This window comes from Anabrus simplex, chromosome 1 (assembly GCF_040414725.1).
Source record: "Anabrus simplex isolate iqAnaSimp1 chromosome 1, ASM4041472v1, whole genome shotgun sequence".
Lineage (NCBI taxonomy): Eukaryota > Metazoa > Arthropoda > Insecta > Orthoptera > Tettigoniidae > Anabrus > Anabrus simplex.
The window spans coordinates 223,280,663-223,302,303 of record NC_090265.1 but is presented as its reverse complement, the minus strand read 5'-3'; the positions used below and the strand labels follow the sequence as shown (position 1 = coordinate 223,302,303).

General features: G+C 43.2%; 1 protein-coding gene and 1 non-coding gene across 2 annotated transcripts in view; one reads left to right on the top strand and one right to left on the bottom strand.

Moving 5' to 3' along the window:
* Window positions 1-21,641, bottom strand: part of LOC136864225 (neuropeptide CCHamide-2) — a 495,148-nt gene that overhangs the window by 18,338 nt on the left and 455,169 nt on the right. The gene's annotated exons all lie outside the window — the stretch shown is intronic.
* TRNAR-UCG (transfer RNA arginine (anticodon UCG)) lies at window positions 21,454-21,526 on the top strand. The gene has a single exon. It is a non-coding gene; the product is annotated as a tRNA-Arg (tRNA).

Below are 21,641 nucleotides of genomic sequence, written 5' to 3'. Positions count from 1 at the left end.
AATAATTTTCGTATGGCTATTTCTAGCCGAGTGCAGCCCTTGTAAGGCAGACCATCCGATGAGGGTGGGCGGCATCTGCCATTGTAAGTAACTGCGTCTTATTGTGGTGGAAGATGGTGTTATGTATGGTGGGTGAGTTACAGGGATGTTGGGGACAGCACAAACACCCAGCCCCCGGGCCATTGGAATTAACCAATGAAGGTTAAAATCCGACCCGGCCGGGAATCGAACCCGGGACCCTCTGAACCGAAGGCCAGTACGCTGTCCATTCAGCCAACGAGTCGGACATAATAATAATAATAATAATAATAATAATAATAATAATAATAATAATAATAGTTGTACATTTCACTAATTACCTTTATAGTTTTCGGAGACGCCGAGGTGCTAACATTTTGTCTCGCCTGAGTTCTTTAACGCACCACACGTTTGACCTGTTTGAGCAGATTAAAATACTTCCGAAATGAGTCACGATCGTACCTGTCCACTTGAGTTCAGAAGGTAACTCGGTAACTCCGGCCATAGGATTACTTGTTTAACTACTCCACCTTCAGTTTCACGTAAAATCCGAATCACAGAGACGCGATTTTCCATTTCGAAAGTACTACATGTACTGAAAGGGATTTGATAAGTTTTCTTTGATGAGAAACCAGCGGCAATACCATTTAGCTCTCTCACTCCCTTTTCAATGAGGGATTTGCTGCTGCTGTTACTTCAAAATAGGGTTTTGTATATTTGTAACAACAGCCTTATGTAAGTAGTGCGTCTCATAACCCGTATTACTGGGCGAGTTGGCCGTGCGGTTAGGGGCACGCTTGCAACCGGGAGATAGTAGGTTCGAACCCCACTGCCGGCAGCCCTTTAGATGGTTTTCCGTGGTTTCCCATTTTCACACCAGGCAAATGCTGGGGCTGTACCTTAATTAAGGCCACGGCCACTTCCTTCCCATTCCTAGGCCTTTCCTATTTCATCGTTGAGATAAGACCTATCTGTGTCGGTGCGACGTAAAGCATACAGCAAAAAAAAAAAAAAAAAAAAAAAAATCATAACCCTTATTAACGCGGTGTCTGCACTTGTCAGTGCTTTCTTGATTTATTTGACCTAAGACTGTAAAGGGTTCAGTCTTACTGTTACCGGGCGAGTTGGTCGTACAGTTAGGGGTGCGCAGAGCTGTGAACTTGCATCCGGGAGATAGTGGATTCGAACCTCACTGTCGGCAGCCCTGAAGAGGTTTTCCGTCGTTTCCCATTTTCACACCACGGAAATGCTGGGGATGTACCTTAATTAAGGACACGGCCGCTTCCTTCCCATTCCTAAGCTTTTGCCTGTCCCATCGTCGCCGTAAGACCTATCTGTGTCGGTGCGACGTAAAACAAATAGCAAAAAAAAAAAAAAAAAAAAAAAAAAGAAGTCTTACTGTTTCAGAATGCTTGCTAACTCAAAGTGGAAAATCACAGTAAACCATAAAAAGAATGCCCGAGAGTAGAATTTTAAAACACTTCTCTACCATGCTGCGACCGGGAACTTACTCTCTATCACTGATCTGCAGATGGCCGTGAGGCGAGCCAACGAACAACTACGTCTATGGCGATACTGTAGACCGATACACAGGCCTAAGATAATGGAGAAGGCTAGGCAACGAACGACTAGGATATACCACAGAATCACCAATCTAAGCTGTTCAAATGGGAGATAATTTCCTTAGCATCGTACATATTTGTATTAGCTTGGACTTGACACTTTTCCTGTTAATTTTGTTGGTGTTCTCCTGATCATGGAGAAACTCCTGTTTTGCATAATATCTAAATTATGGCCTCGTTATCATTTAAACCCGGAGATATATAAATTCGTCTGGATTCGAGTCGCTGTCAGCTGGGAGGAGCAAATGTCGATATCATCAGCTACCACCTGATATTTTCATTCTTATCTACTATTGTGACCTTAACTTAGATTTCTTAATGGTGTGATACTGTTTAGTAATAACTGTAAACTGTGTAAAACCTAAATGTCAATGACATTCAGAAGTCAGTCGTAAATAAAATTACGATAAATAACGTAGAAACTAAATGTTAATAAATACATACATACAAATTATCTTTAAATTAAATATCTGTAAATAATGTTAGTCGGGTTGGCATACCTGCTTCTCACCCGGAGCCGCGAGTACAATTTCCGGCCAGGTCGGGGATTTTTACCTGGATCTGAGGACTGATTCGTGGTCCACTCAGCCTACGTGATTGCAATTATGATAGTGGTCCCTGTCTAGAAAGGCAAGAATAACGACCAAGAGGATTCGTCATTCTGACCACACGTCACCTCGTAATCTGCAAGCCTTCGGGATGAGCAGCGGCTGCTTGGTAGACCAAGGCCCATAAGGGCTTTAGCACCATAATGTTTGTTTTCTTTACAAATCATGTTAAAACTAAAGGTATATATATATATATATATTTATATATATTTTACAGATATATATATCTGTAAAATTAGCTGTAACTAATCCAGAAAACAATAGTGGTAATAGGTACGGTTAAGATATATCTCCATAAGCTGGCTTCTTAGATCTCAGGTTCTCCACCTGAAAATGTTGAGTCGAGCAACCCCTATTTTTTGTTTCATTATCGCACACTTTTACTGAAACACTGTCCGGCCCATGGCTGAATGGTTAGCGTGCTAGATTTTTGTCACAGGTGTCCCGGGGTCGATTCCGGGCACGGTCCGGAATGTAACTATCATTGGTTAATTACGCTGGCACGGGGTTGGGTATATGCGTCGTCTTCATCATCATTTCATCTTCATCACGACGTGCAGGTCGCCTATAGGCGTCAACTCAAGAGACCTGCGTCTGGTGAGCTTAACTTGTCCTCGGACACACCCGGCACTAAAATCCATACGCCATTTCATTTCACTGAAACACTGTGTAGGACAGTGATAGCAATTGGGTGTTGGTCCCTTGAGGACGAGTGCGCTGTCTAACACTTCTAGGACGGTCCATTCACAAGAGCATCATTTCAGCTCTTTGATGTTAAATATCTGCCTATGGAGCGGCTGTTGGTCAGGGAACGGGATGTTCTGAGTCTCTATATTAGCATATCTCAGGTTAAGATGTTCAATATGGCCTGTTCATTAATTTAGTCGCAGTCTCCCACAATATTCCCTCTTTAAAGGCCACCCGTGGGATTGAATGTTAATGGTGCTGCAAAATGAGAGCAAGTTTCAACGACACACTTAATTGCGAACAATTAATAACTGGCCGCTTGTTCTCTCACAGTGTGCTTGCCCAGATATATTATGCTTCCGTTCACCATTTTTGGAGTTATGTACAAAGAATGGGATGAAATGAGAGTGCTTGTTTGAAATTAGTTCGCTCTTTAGCACTGGACTGGAGTTGGCCATATTAAAGATACTTCACCTGTTGCTCATCATTAAGTCCAGAAGTTGCAGAACAAAACGTCACATCTGTCACAAGAGAATTCGAATAGCATATGCAGGAACTCTCGGTTGTGTCCCATTTGCGATCACTCCCATTACAGTGAAAAGAAGAAAGAATGTGAAGAAAGACCAGTTTGTGTCCCATTTGCAATTACTGTAAAATTATCAGCAGCCTATCAGGGTTTTCCAACGTCCATGAAGCCGGGGTACTGCTAAATAGGGCATACTCAACGCAACCGTGTGATAAGGTTTCTCCCAACCCGTCCCCTCTCTCTTGAACGTTTTTTGAGGTAATACTAGTCTATAGTTTTTAACATACTGTAATTATTCCAGCTGTAGACATCCGTCGTTGATGTAGCTTTTGTTGTTATCTGCGTGCTTATGACATCCAGATCATTGAGACGAAGTGAGGCAAGCCTTGTGCTTTATATTATGGATACTCTTACAGAAATTTACGGAAAAGTCAGGGATGTATGGTGACATGGGTGTTTTTCTTTTTACCGCTGGCTTTACGTCGCACCGACACAGATAGGTCTTATGGCGACAATGGGATGGGAAAGGGCTGGCAGTTGGAAGGAAGCGGCCGTAGCCTTAATTAGGGAACACTTGCTTGTTGTGAAAATAGGAAACCATGGAAAACCATCTTCAGTGGTGCCGACAGTGTGGTTTGAACCCACTATTTCCCGAATGCAATCTCATCTTTTTGCGCTAGAGTTATCATTTCTTCAACTTATTTTAATCCAAACATTTTCTTAATATTAAGTTCTGGAATTTTGTACATCTAATCCGAGCGTACGGACGAAAATTATCATTTTATTTATATATGTGAACGTAGGCTGAGTGACCACGCGTTTTAACGCGCTACGGCTATGGAACCAAGCTGTGCATTTCGGGAAACGCGTGGGTTCGAAACCCACCGTCGGCTGTTCTCAGAATGGTTTTGTGTGGTTTAATATTTTCATTTCCAGGCAAATGCTGGGCAGTTCCTATCCACAGACCAGAGCTGAGTCCTCCCACCTCTTACCCCATGTAATTCACCATAACACATTTCATCTTCATTAGATCCTCAATTGAGGTTGGTGTCAGGAAGGGCATCCGGTCGTAGAAACATGCCGCAAAATTAATCTCATCTCATCCCCGACCCAGTATCCAGAAACGAGACTATGGGGTAGACATACATACAGACAGATGGAAGTAGGTAAAATATATTTTGAGCAGCTATTTACTTAACGTGTCAGTATGAATATATGAACAGTTTGAGTTAAGCAGTAATTTAATAGTGTCCGCTACTGTATAAGAAAGTGTAAGTTAACTGCTAAGTTTGAAATGAGATATAATTACTTAAAAAAAGGGTAGCACTGTCGGTGAAGCAAAGTGTTACAGCAAAATCCTTTGTTTTGAAATTGGAAAGTGTAAAATTCAACGGTTTCAATACGCCCATCTTTTGACCTACTTCTTAAAACTAATTTAACCATCTTTACATCCACAACCATCTGGTAACTCTAAATAAAAGGTTATTTGAGTTCTGTTTATTCTCTGTCAGTCCCGTATTAACGCATCAGTCTCAAACGGTAAATATAAATTCCTTCTTTCGCTAGTTGCTTTACGTCGCACCGACACAGATAGGTCTTATGGCGACGATGGGACAGGGAAGGGCTAGGAGTGGGAAGGAAGCGGCCGTGGCCTTAATTAAGGTACAGCCCCAGCATTTGCCTGGTGTGAAAATGGGAAACCACGGAAAACCATTTTCAGGGCTGCCGACAGTGGGGTTCGAACCTACTATCTCCCGAATACTGGATACCGGCCGCACTTAAGCGACTGCAGCTATCGAGCTCGGTGGTAAATATAAATAATTTAATAAGTTTCAACATACGATTCGTAAGAATCCTAGAATGTAGTTTCGCCAGTTATTTGAGGAATGTCTTCCTGTACTAGTCCTTCAGTAGGGAATTCCCCCACAGCAACCTGACTGTATTTCACTGATAAGAGTGATCGCAAGTGGGATGACACCGATCTCTCATATAAAACACCATCGAAGCGGCGTTTTTACTCAACGATCCGTAAGCTGTAGTATGGGAGGCGCGCGCATAGTTCTTGAACTTACAAGCGTGTTCGACCTGGCAAGCATCAGTCGTCGGTCTGAATCTCAGCTGTTGATACAATTATCATTGAAACATCGTATTTTCGTATGGAAAAGTTCTGGTTTCATCCTAATGGTCGTGTAAACGGTCATAACTCTCGTTGTGAGAAACCAGTAATGTGTGTTCTTTGTGTTGTTTACTTCCTTGAACACCGAGCTCGATAGCTGCGGTCGCTTAAGTACGGCCAGTATCCAGTATTCGGGAGATAGTAGGTTCGATCCCCACTGTCGGCAGCCCTGAAGATGGTTTTCCGTGGTTTCCCATTTTCACATCAGGCAAATGCTGGGGCTGTACCTTAATTAAGGCCACGGCCGTTTCCTTCCCACTCCTAGCCCTTTCCTGTCCCATCGTCGCCGTAAGACATATCTGTGTCGGTGCGACGTAAAGCAACTAGCAAAAAAAATAAAAAAATAAAACTTCCTTGAACTTGGTTATGTATTCATTGATAATGGGGAACTCTGGGATTGAGTAAAGAGGAAAATGGTGTGATTGTTTGTGGTTTATAAATGTCTGGAGAATTAAACCTTGTGTGAAAGTATATTCTGTGTTGTGAACTGGGTTCACATATGTAGATGAAGTCCTGTAGTTATTAACGTTGGTGCAAGGATCTGTGACACGGGTAGTGCGCGAGTCTCTAACCCAACATTTAATTTGGTGACCCCGACGTGATTAGTATAACTGTGCGTACCACAATGGAAAATGTGTGTAAGAAACGCAATATCATTCACGAGAACCTAGGAGCTGTTATAGAGCGTCATCTTGATAATTGCCCTGCTGGGTACCGTGAAACTGCAGAAAAACTCAAGCATTCATTTTATGTGGACAACTGTGTTGCTTCAGTCAGTTCGGAAGAAGAATGAAACTGTTTTATTCAGGAGGCTTCTCTTTCGATGGCCATGGCAAAGTTTGAGTTAAGAGGTTGGGCGAGTACTGCACTAAATGAAAGCGATACGATTCAAGAAACCATACCGGTACTCGGATTACTATGGAACAGAACAACTGATATAGGGAAAGTACAAAATATAGAGCCACATGTAACAAGAAGAAAGATTTTTGTCTGTCTGTCAGGCAGTATTTGAGCCTGTAGGGTATACATGTCCTGTCACTGTTATACCGAAAAAAAACTATTGCAGGAAAGTTGGAAAGAGAAGACAAGCTGTGATGCTGAGGTCTCGGAAGATCTGCAAAGAAACTTCGAAAGGTGGTTGGAAGAATTGCATTGTTTGGCTGATGTTGAAATTCCTAGACGATTTACTTCGAGCAGCGATCGAACATCGTACACTTTACATGTCTTCTGTGATGCTAGTGCTTCAGCCTATGCTGCTGTTGTATTTTTAAGAAGGGAAAGTAATTGTGGGACGACAGTGCAGTTGTTACTAGAGAAGTCACGAGTTGCACCGGTGAAGAAAGTAACTATGCCTAGACTAGAATTGTTATCTTGCTGCATTGGTGTCCGACTGCTAGTCACTGTCAAGAACAGTTCAGGTCTCATGGAGACTCCTCAATATTGTTGGACTGATTCGACTATTGTATTGAGTTGGATTAGGAGGGATGGAAGATGGGGAACCTTCGTAGAGAACAGAATAAAGGCGATACTAAACTTCACACAAAGAGATGAGTGGAACCACGTTCCTGGAAAACAAAACCCTGCTGACTTGCCGTCACGAGGATGCTCGGCTAAAGAACTCTTTGAATCTGGCTGGTGGGAGGGACCAGGATGGCTAAGGCTACATGAGGAGGAATGGCCCAATAATATGGCTGTGGACATAGAGTCCTCTTGTCAGGAAGAGGAGAAAGGGGTAGTGATGACAGTTGGTAGTTCTACCTCATGGTTTCTGGAGTACTTTTCGAAGTATACCAAGACAGTGAGGATAGTGCAAAACAAACAAATGAAATATATACAGGGAAGCTAACAGTGCAAGAAATAGAAAGGGCTGAAAAGAAGCTTATAAAAATGGTACAAGAGGAAATGTTTACCAAAGAAAGGGTTTCTAGTTTGAAATCTCTATGTATCTTCAAGGATGCAGAAGGAATCCTGCAGGTGAAGACGAAAATTGTGGAAAGGAAGGACGATGATAACTTCAAATGCTTCGTTGTCTTGCCAAACAAGCATCAACTAGTTCATCTTTTGATTCAGGAGGAACATGAAATACTGCTTCATAGTGGAACTCACTCATATACTACTAGCTCACTTGCGCCAGAGATACTGGATACTGAAAGGTCGAAGAACTGTTAGAAATGTGATTGCATCGTGCAAGAAATGCAGACGACATAAAGCCAAATGTATGGTTGCAGAATTACAATGCCCTCTCCCAGAAGATAGATTGAAGTACTTGAGGAAGTGATTCAGGGATGAATATCTGGGTCAGCTTGTACATTGTCATCATCAATCACGTGGTGAAACAACAAAAATCAAGGAAGGGGGCATCGTGCTCATTGGTTGCGACCAGAAGAGGCGGATCGAGTGGCCTATTGCCAAGGTGCTTGAAGTATATCCTTGAAGAGATGGTGTGGTACGAGTTGTACGGTTGAAGACTTCTTCTGGTGAACTTACTCGGCCTTTACAGAGACTTTACTTGTTGGAAGGATCTTCAACTTCAGATATTAGTCCTGTCATTGATGTTGGTGACATAGTCCGACAACCTTCAATGTCTCCATTGTGAGAGGTACACGTGACGAGAAGCGGGAGGAGAGTAAAATTTCCTGAAAAATTCCTGGGTCACCTTGTACATTGAGCATAGTTGATTGTTGCTTTGTGCAACAGGGGAGGATGTGAGAAACTAGTAATATGTGTTCTGTGTGTTGTTTACTTCCTTGAACTTAGTTATGTACTCATTGAAAATGGGGAACTCTGGGAGTGAGTAAAGAGGAAAATGGTGTGATTGTTTGTGGTTTATAAATGTCTGGAGAATTAAACCTTGTGTGAAAGTATATTCTGTGTTGTGAACTGGGTTCACATATGTAGATGAAGTCCTGTAGTTATTAATGTTAATGCAAGGATCTGTGACACGGGTAGTGCGCGGGTGTCTAACCCAACACTCGCTATTGGTGTGCAGAAAATCCTGATGGTGTTTACGAAGTCCCTTATTATTACAGGAAGATTGGTGTCTGGGGTGCTATTAGTGCAAGACAAATATTTCGCGACGACAGTAAATGCACAGAAGTACCAATATTACATTTTGACACCGTTCTTCCATCAGTTAACAGAAAAAGAAAAATTGCGTGGGTGGTTTCGAAATATTTAGCCCCTGCTCATGCAGTAGAAGATTCCCTTCTTACAATCTCGGAGGGGTTTGCATATAGAATGATCAGTGCTGGTTTATTTCCCCCTTGTTCTCCAGATCTAACAGTGTGTGATTTTTACTTGTGGGGTAAACTGAAACAAAAAATGTACCGAAAAAATCCTCACACATTGGAGGAACTTAAAAAGAAAACATTACTAATTAAATCAGAAACATTACAGTGGCAGAAACTCACTCGCGTTAGCCAGAATGTGGTTACCATATACAATTGCCTGTATAATCAAGGAAAAACGACACTCCCAGTATCTTTTACAAGGTAAGATTTCATATATGATTGTATGCACACTTAAAGCAGGGCGGCCGCGCGCGACATAAGTTCGGCTGAGGCAGCTGCCGTAGCGCAGAGTACAAACACTGTGCGTTCGGTCTTAGGTTATATGAGAGAGCCTGTACATAACTCGAGCAGTAACTTTATAGGTGAAATTCACTTGTTTATTTTGCAAATGCTTGTTTTTATAATATTTCTACTTTATCATAGGCTATTTATATTTGTCAAGTTCACTTTTATTTCGGAGTGGGTTTGAATCCCTCCTAACCTCCCCCTTGGGTACAGCCTTGGTTACTAATATCGCATGCTTATTTAATACAACTAGAGTCATATAGAAAAATCTAACATAAGTACTTCAAAATGTGGTAGAAATATGTACAAAACTACTGAATAACACTGAATTTTCATTGAACAATGATTTAATAAACAACGCACAGTAGAAGTCCACTATAGCGAGTACGGCATATAACGAGAGCTCCGATATAGCGACGATTGTTTACTGTCCCTTCAACATTCCTAAATTAAACTGTGTATCGTCCTTCGGTTACAGCGAGAGACCTATCACTGACGTATCCGTTATTACGAGCGATCAAGTGCGTACGAGTGATATGTCACTTGAACATAATGGATTATTCCCCTCTTCCATAGAGGTGAATGGCTCAGACAGTCTATAGCTGGCCTCTTGAGCCAAAGCTGATGAGTTCGATCCCGCCTTGTGTCGGCGAATACCAACAATGTTGTATACTGATACCTGGGTTGACAGAAAGTGATCGATGCCATATAACTTACGAAAAGCCCCATCGAAAAATCAGTACTTTCAATCGAGTCACAGTCGAGACGAGAAGGGAAATGAACCTCAACTTCCTCCTCGTTGTGAAGAAAAATGCCAGATGGATGCATTACAAGTTGAGTTGTACTGCACGATGATGTTCACTGCATCTTCATAAGAAACAGACACCAGTCACTGGCAGGAGGAGTTGGGTTGATGATACTACGAGTCATACCTGTGCTCTGAGGTGAAGCATCTGCTTGATACTTCTTATTTATATGATGCACGGCTCGCAACTTTCTATGCAGGTTTCTGTGCTTGCAGTCGGTGAAAATAAGAACGAGCGCACGGTATTGTATTAGTTCCTCGCAGGTACACATTTCTCAGTAACATTAAATCTAAATAACTGATATAATATTTGTAGTGGGAATCCACAGGGTTTGTATCTACATGGGTGGTGAATTACACACTGCTCAAGAAACTTAAGTTCGACCAGTATCTAGTATTTGGTAGATAGTGGGCTCGAACCCCATTGTCGGTAGCCCTGAAGATGATTTCCGTGGTTTCCCGTTTTCACACCAGGCAAATGCTGGGGCTGTACCTTATTGAGGCCACGATCGCTTCCTTCCCACTCCAAGCCCTTTCCTCTCGATCATTACCATAAGACCTATCTGTGTCGGTGCGACGTAAAGCAACTTGTGATTTGAAAAAAAAAAAGAACTTGGTAATGTTTTTAGATGTTCCTAACTACGTTGTAGGAATGCATTGTGGGCTGGGGATTGGACTATGATGGTAATAACATGTTGAAGGTATCACTGTCAACCGGATATTTGGGAGGTGTCAGTGTCAGTTGAAAGATACGAGTGCCTCAGTTCAAAGTGTGTGCGAAGGTAGGTCTATGTGGAGTGTAGTGTTTGCAAGTAGTGGCTGATCGTGCGGACATTGTTCATTTCTTGCAGGTCCTACTTGGTATTCACAAACCATTTTTACACGATTATTATTATTATTATTATTATTATTATTATTATTATTATTATTATTATTATTATTATTATTATTATTCCTTCTTTCCTGGATTTTTAGAATTGTCTGGGATTGGCCTCTAATGTTCATAAAATTCAGTTTTATGGCCGAATGCACCCCTCCTCCCTCTGAGGTCAGCCCTCTGTGGAGGGGTGTATTGCCTGTGTCTTTGGTGATTGATAATGTGGTTTGCAGTGTGCATAGGAAGAAGAGTGTGTTGGGACAAAACGCTAACACCAGTCGCCGAGTCAGAGAAATTAACTAGATGGGATTAAAATAGACCCTGCTGGGAATCGAACCCAGGGCCCTTTGAATCGAAGGCCTTGATGATAACCTTTCAGTCAAGGAGATGGAGTAGTATTATTAAGCAACGTGCTTTATATAGAATGCATAGCATACTTATTCTTCTTCTCCTTCTTCTACCGCTTTTCCCACGGTCGCGGATCCTAACTATGCAGCACACGTGGATTTGGTCCTGTTTTACGGCTAGATGCCCTTGCTAAAACAACCCTATGTGGAGAGATGTAATCACTATTGCGTGTTTCTTTGGTGATTGGTAGTGTGTTGAGTTGTTTGAATACAAAGAGAAGAGTATTGAGACAAACACAAACACGCAGTTCCCGAGCTAGTATAATTAATCACACGTTATTAAAATCCCCGATCTGGTCAGGAATCGAACCCGGAGCTCTCTGAATCAAAGGTCTCGCCGTTGACCATTCATCCAAGGAATCGGACCTTAAACCTTCTCCTTCTATACTTCATTCGTTTGACATGAATATTGTCTTGAATATTGCATTCTTAAACCTGTCACGTACCGAGCTCGATAGCTGCAGTCGCTTAAATGCGGCTAGTATCCAGTAATCGGGAGATAGTGGGTTCGAGCCCTACTGTCGGCAGCCCTGAAGATGGTTTTCCGTGGTTTCCCATTTTCACACCAGGCAAATGCCGGGGCTGTACCTTAATTAAGGCCACGGCCGCTTCCTTCCACTTCCTAGGCCTTTCCTCTCCCATCGTCGCCATAAGACATATCTGTGTCGGTGCGACGTAAAACAAAATAGAAAAAAAAAACCTGTCACGTAATTTAATAGTAACCGGCCACTTTTATACACTCTCGATTGATTGAATGAGTAATGTTATTATTTTTACGGTTTTCGGTGACGCTGAGGTCCCAAAATTTTGTCATTTAGGAGTTCCTTTATGTAGCCTACCGGTAAAATTACTGACACAAGGCTGACGTATTTCAGCATCTTCAAATACAACTGCACTGAGCTGGATCGAACCCGTCAACCTGATCTCAGAAGGCCAGCGCTCAGCTGCCTGAGCAAATAATAATAATAATAATAATAATAATAATAATAATAATAATAATAATAATAATAATAACACGGCTCCATGGCTGAATGGTTAGCGTGCTGAATTTTGGTTCAGGGGTTCCAGGTTCGATTCCCGGCGGGGTCGGGAATTATAACCTTAATTAATTTATCTTGTACCGCCCAGATGCGTCATTTCGAAAGACCTGCGCTAAGCGTTGCTGGAGGTCATACGGCATTTTGAATTATTATTATTATTATTATTATTATTATTATTATTATTATTATTATTATTATTATTATTATTATAACGTTTTTCAAACTTTGCTGGTTTGAAACGAATATTTTCCTTAGATTAGGGTCTTGAATATACTACTAAATTTACTGGCATTATCTCAATATTAAGCGCTGTTAATTACCAGCTGATTATATCGGGATACGATCTGACAATCACGAACGCAGAAGTACACTGACTGACAGAGCAAATGCAACACCAAGGAGGAGTGGTTCGAAAGGGATGAAAGTTGGGGAAAAAACAGAGTCGGCACGGAAGAATAATTGATGTTTATTTCAAACCGATATGCAGGTTACACAATGCGCACGGCATCGACTCAGTAGGATGTAGGACCACCGCGAGCGGCGATGCACGCAGAAACACGTCGAAGTACAGAGTCAATAAGAGTGCGGATGGTGTCCTGAGGGATGGTTCTCCATTCTCTGTCAACCATTTGCCACAGTTGGTCGTCCGTACGAGGCTGGGGCAGAGTTTGCAAACGGCGTCCAATGAGATCCCACACGTGTTCGATTGGTGAGAGATCCGGAGAGTACGCTGGCCACGGAAGCATCTGTACACCTCGTAGAGCCTGTTGGGAGATGCGAGCAGTGTGTGGGCGGGCATTATCCTGCTGAAACAGAGCATTGGGCAGCCCCTGAAGGTACGGGAGTGCCATCGGCCGCAGCACATGCTGCACGTAGCGGTGGACATTTAACGTGCCTTGAATACGCACTAGAGGTGACGTGGAATCATACGCAATAGCGCCCCAAACCACGATGCCGCGTTGTCTTGCGGTAGGGCGCTCCACAGTTACTGCCGGATTTGACCTTTCTCCACGCCGACGCCACACTCGTCTGCGGTGACTATCACTGACAGAACAGAAGCGTGACTCATCGGAGAACACGACGTTCCGCCATTCCCTCATCCAAGTCGCTCTAGCCCGGCACCATGCCAGGCGTGCACGTCTATGCTGTGGAGTCAATGTTAGTCTTCTGAGCGGACGCCGGGAGTGCAGGCCTCCTTCAACCAATCGACGGGAAATTGTTCTGGTCGATATTGGAACAGCCAGGGTGTCTTGCACATGCTGAAGAATGGTGGTTGACGTGGCGTGCTGGGCTGCCACCGCTTGGCGGCGGATGCGCCGATCCTCGCGTGCTGACGTCACTCGGGCTGCGCCTGGACTCCTCGCACGTGCCACGTGCCAGATGTCCCTGCGCCAACCATCTTCGCCACAGGCGCTGCACCGTGGACACATCCCTATGGGTATCGGCTGCGATTTGACGAAGCGACCAACCTGCCCTTCTCAGCCCGATCACCATACCCCTCGTAAAGTCGTCTGTCTGCTGGAAATGCCTCCGTTGACGGCGGCCTGGCATTCTTAGCTATACACGTGTCCTGTGGCACACGACAACACGTTCTACAATGACTGTCGGCTGAGAAATCACGGTACGAAGTGGGCCATTCGCCAACGCCGTGTCCCATTTATCGTTCGCTACGTGCGCAGCACAGCGGCGCATTTCACATCATGAGCATACCTCAGTGACGTCAGTCTACCCTGCAATTGGCATAAAGTTCTGACAACTCCTTCTTGGTGTTGCATTTGCTCTGTCAGTCAGTGTATGTTTCAAAAAACGGCAATGACTTCCTGGGTTTGTCATTAAAATTATTATCATATTTGATTAAATATTTAAATTATTTTACATATATTCTACTTTTAACATTCCTTGTCTAGAATGTAGATTCTAAAACGTGCCACGCAATTTACTAATATTCTCTCATTTGAAACACCCTTAACTGCCAAATGACTATATCGGCATTCGATCTCAAAACCATGAACTCAGGAAGCTGGTTTATGCCAACTGCATAACTCATGCAGCCCGTTATTATATAGCAAGCTTGTAATTTTACGTGACTGTTGATATCGTGTTCATAGCCACGATATCACACGTTTTACGTGAAATGTGAACAATTCGGAAGCGATTTTCCGTTTCATTCCACATGTATTGACCGAGAATCGAACCGTAGCCACCTTGTATAGATGTCATTGACACATCCTGTCGGCCCATTATTATTATTATTATTATTATTATTATTATTATTATTATTATTATTATTATTACCAGTGTGTCGTGTTCAAGAATCCACAATCCACTCGAGCACAAGGTTAGTTAATTAGTTGCTATAATGAACGACAGAGAGAGCAGTAGTCATTAAAAACTTGAGATTGTCGGCAATTACAACGAAGTGATGTCCTTTTGTTCGACTGTGCTTCCTTTCTTTCTTCCAAACCATATTCATTAATTGCCCTATGTAAGAGACCACGTCATAATTTTTCACCCATGCCATTGGCTTTTACCTTCATTATCTCCCGAGTACAAGAAGCGAACATGGCGTGAATAGAAGTGTTGACAACTTAATTGAAACAGTGCTAGCAAAGAAGAGCTGTTTAATGATGTCTCATCTTTATTCATCTAATGAATAGGAAGTTAGAAAATTCGACAACTAGTCTATTTCATTTAACCGTGAAGTGAAAACTCTGTAATCTTCTACGTGTAAGTTCCACGAACCCCTCCCCTCTCCATTTATGCGGATTCTTGGTCGCGAGGAAAGTAGTAATAATAATATGAGGGTTGGGGATTAAGTCATCACAACTATTTTTATTGCCACGGAAGCGAGATCTACCAGACAAATGGAAATACAGTCGAAACCGTTTATTGCGACGTCGTTTTTAACGATGTATCGGATATAGCGGTGAAATCTAACAACAGCGATGTTTAGTGTGATTAGCTGCCATTCCCGGAGGCAGAAAAAGTGGTACGAGGGCTGGAACGGGCTCCACTCAGCCTCGGGAGGTCAACTAAGTAGAGGGGACAGAGTGCATCTCAACTAACAATAGCCAGTTGGTGTAATTTTATTGAAATAACCACTCCTAGGTTATTCGCAATTATGTTAGTCAGAATTGACTCTATCAAAAATGTCATGGCATAAAATGTTCAAAATTAAATTTGAAGTAAGCTACATTTCTAAATAGAGCAGGTTGTTTTCAGAATATCAGGAAGAAACAATTTCAACTCCCTCTAAACACACCCTATTCCTTTGAATGTCGTAATACCAATTAGCTCAGCATCTATGAGAACACAATTACAACCTTATTTCAAACAACAATTAAGTGTAAAATATATACTGAGTTTCATGAAAGTATGCCCTGATATTTTTACATGACGTTCATACATACATACATACATACATACATACATACATACATACATACATACATACATACATACATACATACATACATACATACATACATACATACATACATACATACTGTAACGGAGTTCGCCAACTCATTGTTAAGTTATGGCTTGTGAGGACCACTTAGACTGGCTACAACCGTGAGCGGCATTACCGGGTTACACTGGTTAAACCCCCTCCCGTCGCACCACTGCAAGCAACCAGTCAGAGACAAGTCAAGCGCGCAAGGCCAGCGCGATCTGTCTCCGCGCCTCCTGATGGCAGCAGAAACAACTAGAAATATTAACCCAGAGTTTTTCAATTCCTGAGAGCTCCAGGGGTTTCTCCTCGTCCGAAGGATATTGAAGGGCCAGCCTCACTATTCAAGACAGGCCGGACTGACTTCCACGGTTCAGTGTGTCTCAGTTCTGCCAGCGATCAAGACGGCCATGCACGAGTTAAGGGATTGGCCAGTTGCATGTAAGACGCACTCGAACTAAGAAGATCTGGGATACAAGACACTTAGGAACGAAATTTTCACAACCATGTAAACGTGGGATATAAGACGTTTAAGAACATAACGATGGTTTTACATAAATAAAATTACATTTTTCAGCCCAGCACTCGGTCAACATTGCTCCACTGAAACGTCATGATCGTTGATCCTTAAAGAGGGGCAAGCAATGATCAATGTTTGAACCACAAAAACAAATACGTGTGCATTCAGTAAAGGACGGATGAAAATACATTAAGTTAGTTCCATACAGTCTATGTTTTGCCCAATGTCATTTTCGAAGAAAGTATTGTCAGTACGTCCAACCAACCAGGCCGATGACTTCTGGATACTAACACAGAATTACGCTAACGTTGTATTACCATGATGTTAGCGATACATTATAATACAAATATTCTTGTTCTTCATATTATTATTATTCAATCACTTCTGCCACACCCTAGTCAGGTAGCGAATGCAAACTGTGTAGCACATGAAGACTTTGCCACGTTTTACGGTTGGATGCCCTTCCTGACGCCGACCATATCTGGAGGAATGCATTAACTCTTGCTTGTTTCTGTAGTACAGTAGTTGGCAGTGTAGTGTGTTGTGTAAATATGAAGAGAAAAGTGTTGGGACAAACACAAACATGCCGTCCCCGAGTGAGAGGAATGAACTAGACTCAAAATCTCCGACCCGACCAGGAATCGAACCGAAAGCTTCAACGCTGATCATTCTGCCAACGAGACGACAACATTACAATAAAATATGTACTTTATTAAGTCATTTTTCATTCTATCGTACTAAAACCATCCTTAAATGAGATTTTTTGTCTCAAAACTTCTCAACTGCGGAACACGTGACACTGTTACTGCCGTTTATAATAGTGCGAGAGCTAATATTGACAATATTGTTATAAATATTATAATGATTTAAAATAATAACTCGATTTTATTTACCTGAAAATAGAAAAGAAACGCGATTTCTAGAGTTAGGTACTTTGGGAACATAAAACGATTCGGAAATAAGCTGTTCAGTTCGAAATCGACTGCTCTGAAGGATCTGAGATATTGTATTTTATTTGCTGGGATGTGGTGGTGAAGTTAGACAATTAAAACAAGGAGAACTGTTTTAATACCTTCTTCTTAATCTGTTTACCCTCCAGGTTCGGTTTTTCCCTCGGACTCAGCGAGGAATCCCACCTCTACCGCCTCAAGTGCAAGGTCCTTGAGCTTCAGACTCTGGGTCGGGGTATACAACTGGGGAGGATGACCACTACCTCGCCTAGGCGGCCTCACCTGCTATGCTGAACAGGGGCCTTGCGGGGGGGGGGGATAGGAAGATTGGATAAACAAGGAGGAGGGAAGGAAGTGGCCGTGGCCTTAAGTTAGGTACCATCCCGGCATTTACCTGGAGGATAAGTGGGAACCACGGAAAACCACTTCCAGGATGGATGAGGTGGGAATCGAACCCACCTCTATTCAGTTTACCTCCCGACGCTGAGTGGATCCCGTTCCAGCCATCGTACCACTTATCAAATTTCGTGGCAGACCCGTGAATCGAACCCGGGCCTCCGGGGGTGGCAGCTAATCACACTAATCACTACACCACAGAGGCGGACCTGTTTTAATACCTTTGAAAATATTTTTCATGGGCTACCTGGCCGAGGCGGTAAATGCGTGCTCGGTTCGCCCGGAAGGACGTGGGTTCGAATCCCCATAAGGAAGTCGTAAGATTTAAGAAACGAGATTTCCACTTCCGGAGGTGCATATGGCCCTGAGGTTCACTTAGCGTACACAAAAAATGAGTACCAGGTTAATTCCTCGGGGCAAAGGCGGCCGGGCGTAGAGCTAACCACTCTACCCCATCACGTGCCGCGGTTAACAATGGTGGAAGGCTTTACCTTCCACTCCTCCAAGGGCCTTCATGGCCTGTACGGAGGTGTCTTTGTCTTTTTTGATAATAATGTTGGCTGAAGGTGTTCGTTACACATGGTAAAGCCTTGCAGGTGTTGTTCAAAGACGATCTAGTAAACTCACCGATGCAATTAATGAAGTATTTTATAGTTTTCATGTCTAACACATGGCAATACACGAGCTACTCCCCCAGGGCACATAACAAGTACATTTAAATATTTGACTAGGTATTCTTTTCAAAAGATAAAAATCCGCTATGATGATTTCAAAGATAAACTTCAAGCGATGCAATGCATTTTAAAAGACCCATTTCAATTTCAAGGACAAAAGCAAATTTGAGACTCTCTTTCTCTGATACATAATGTATTTTTTACACAGTATCATACTAACACTACTATATCTAGTTAACGTTGTAGAGAATATTTTCATTTCGGTGATTGATTTATAATTCAGTTTGACACTGCCGCGAGGAATTAACCTGGTACTCATTTTTTGTGTATGCTAAGTGAACCTCAGGGCCATATGCACCTCCGGAAGTGGAAATCTCGTTTCTTAAATCTTACGACTTCCTTACTCGGATTCAAACCCACGTCCTTCCGGGTGAACCGAGCACGCATTTACCGCCTCGGCCAGGTAGCCCATGAAAAATATTATCAAAGGTATTTTTCAGTCTCGTGACTGGGAGATGACAACAAGAAGTGTTCTGATGATTGGGTGCTGATCATTTTCTATCTAGATTCCGATCGTAACGTCCGACTCGTTGGTTGAACGGTCAGCGTACTGGCCTTCGGTTCAGAGGGTCCCGGGTTCGATTCCCGGCCGTGTCGGGGATTTTAACCTTAATTGGTTAATTCCAATGGCAGGGGGGCTGGGTGTATGTGTTGTCTTCATCATCATTTCATCCTCATCATGACGCGCAGGTTGCCTACGGGAGTCAAATAGAAAGACATGCACCTGGCGAGCCGAACCCGTCCTGGGATATCCCGGCACTAAAAGCCATACGACATTTCATTTCATTTCGGATCGTAACAAATATTGCCCGGGTTGTGAACCACTATAAATCATCATAGGATCACTGAAACATTCATTTTCAAAATTGCAAATCTGTATGCGGATGGATAATGGAGGAGATTATTGTTTTAAGAGCGTGATGAAAGGTCTACATCTGTGGTGTTTGTGGTAGTGATTATTGTTTTGAAGCGACGTACGGCTATACAACCATCAATATAAATAAAATTACCGAGCGAGCTGACCGTGCGGTTAGAAGCATGCACGCATTCGGGAGATAGTGGGTTCGAACCACACTGTCGGCTGTCCTGAAGACAAAGACATCAGACAAAGACTGGGGCTGTACCTTAATTAAGACCATGGTCGCTTCCTTTTCTCTCCTATCGCTTTCCTATCCCACCGTCACCATAAGTATCGGTGCACGTAAACCAATTGAAAACAAACAAACAAAAAAGCAAAAACGAAAAGAAATTACAGTGAATCCTCTTATTTACGGACATTGAAGGGGAGAGATGTCCCTTATTGGGTGGGAGACTGTCCAATCTACTTGCACATTTAGAACATGAATTATATATTTCTTTCTTAATCTGTTTACCCTCTACGATTGGTTTTCCCTTGGACTCAGCGAGGGATCCCACCTCTACCGCCTCAAGGGCAGTGTCCTGGAGCGTGAGACATTGGGTGGGGATACAACTGGGGAGAATGGCCAGTACTTCGCCCAGGCGGCCTCACCTGCTACGCTGAACAGGGGCCTTGGTGGGGGATGGGAAGATTGGAAAGGATAGGCAAGGAAGAGGGAAGGAAACGCCTTGGGCTTAAGTTAGGTACCATCCAGGCATTTGCCTGGTGGAGAAGCGGAAAACAACGGAAAACCACTTCCAGGATGGATAAGGTGGGAATCGAACCCAACTCTACTCATTTGACCTCCCGAGGCTGAGTGGACCCCGTTCCAGCCCTTTTTTCAAATTTCGTGGCAGAACCGGGAATCGAACCCGGGCCTCTTGGGGTGGCAGCTAATCACACTAACCACTACACCATAGAGGCGCACCATTACATATTTACAAAATAAATATGATAACCTAATTCTAAATGCAGTATAAATGCGTGAAAACACTGAATAAGCCGAAAATAAGTAATGCAATAAGTGCACAGGTCAGCACTGCGAATTTTTAATGCACATGACACTCGAAACAAAACAATTGACAAGTGATTGAAGGTAAAAATAAAGTTACAGAACCGGTAGTAATCGAACTGATCGCGGTGATTGAACTTGGGACCCATCGGTCAGATAACATTTTATGTGGCTTTATTCACCCACTTCCAGTTACGGTATGGAGGGCTGGGCGACTGGACTAGCCTGTACAGTAACTGCCACTCATCTCCGCTGGATGGTATTCTTTGTTTCTTTCTTATCCTGTTTACCCTACAGGGTTGGTTTTTCCCTCGGACTCAGTGAGGGATCCCATCTCCACCGCCTCAAGGGCAGTGAGACTTTGGGTTGAATAAATAAAACTTTGGATGAGGACCAGTACCTCGCCCTGGCCTCACCTGCTATGCTGAACAGGAGCCTCGCGGGAGGAGGGGGGGGGGGGTGCAAAGACTGAAAATGATAGAGAAGGAAGAGGGAAGGAAGCGGCCGTGGCCTTAAGTTAGATACCATCCCGGCATTTGCTTGCAGGAGAAGTGGGAAACTACAGGAATTGAATCCGGGCCTGCGGGGGTGGCAGCTAATCACACTAACCACTACACCACAGAGGTGGACTCTGGATGGTATTCTTATTTTCTTTCTTCTTTATCTGTTTACCCTCCGGGGTCGGTTTTTCCCTCGGACTCAGCGAAGGATCCTACCTCTACCACCTCATGGGCAGTGTCCTGGAGCTTCAGACTCTTGGTCGAGGGATACAACTGGGAGGATGACCAGTACCTCGCCCAGGTGGCCTTACCTGCTATGGTGAATAGGGGTCTTGCAGAGAGATGGGAAGATTGGGAGCGATAGACAAGGAAGAGGGAAGGAAGTGGCCGTGGCCTTAAGTTAGGTACCATCCTGGCATTTGCCTGGAGGAGAAGTGGGAAACCACTTCCATTCACATTATGCTGTATAGCCTCCGTGACAGCGCTGGTCCTTGCCCCACTCTCTTACAAAGCATAGACATCACCAACACCAAGAACATGTGGCTTATGATGAAGCAAACTTGCTTATACAAAATTTATACTAATTTACAATGGAGGGATTAGTAAAGATTTGGCATACCAAAGTGTTTACAGTAGACCATCCCGCCAAGTGACCGTGTGGCCTAATGGATAAGGCGTCGGACTTCGGATCCGAAGATTGCAGGTTCGAGTCCTGTCACGGTCGTAAAATTTTTACGAACAACAACTCAATAAAAGTGACGTACAGAATGTAACTATCCAACATTATTCAAATTGCACTTCAAGGAAGATTTTGGTAGGCTTTTTGGTAAGGTAAGAAC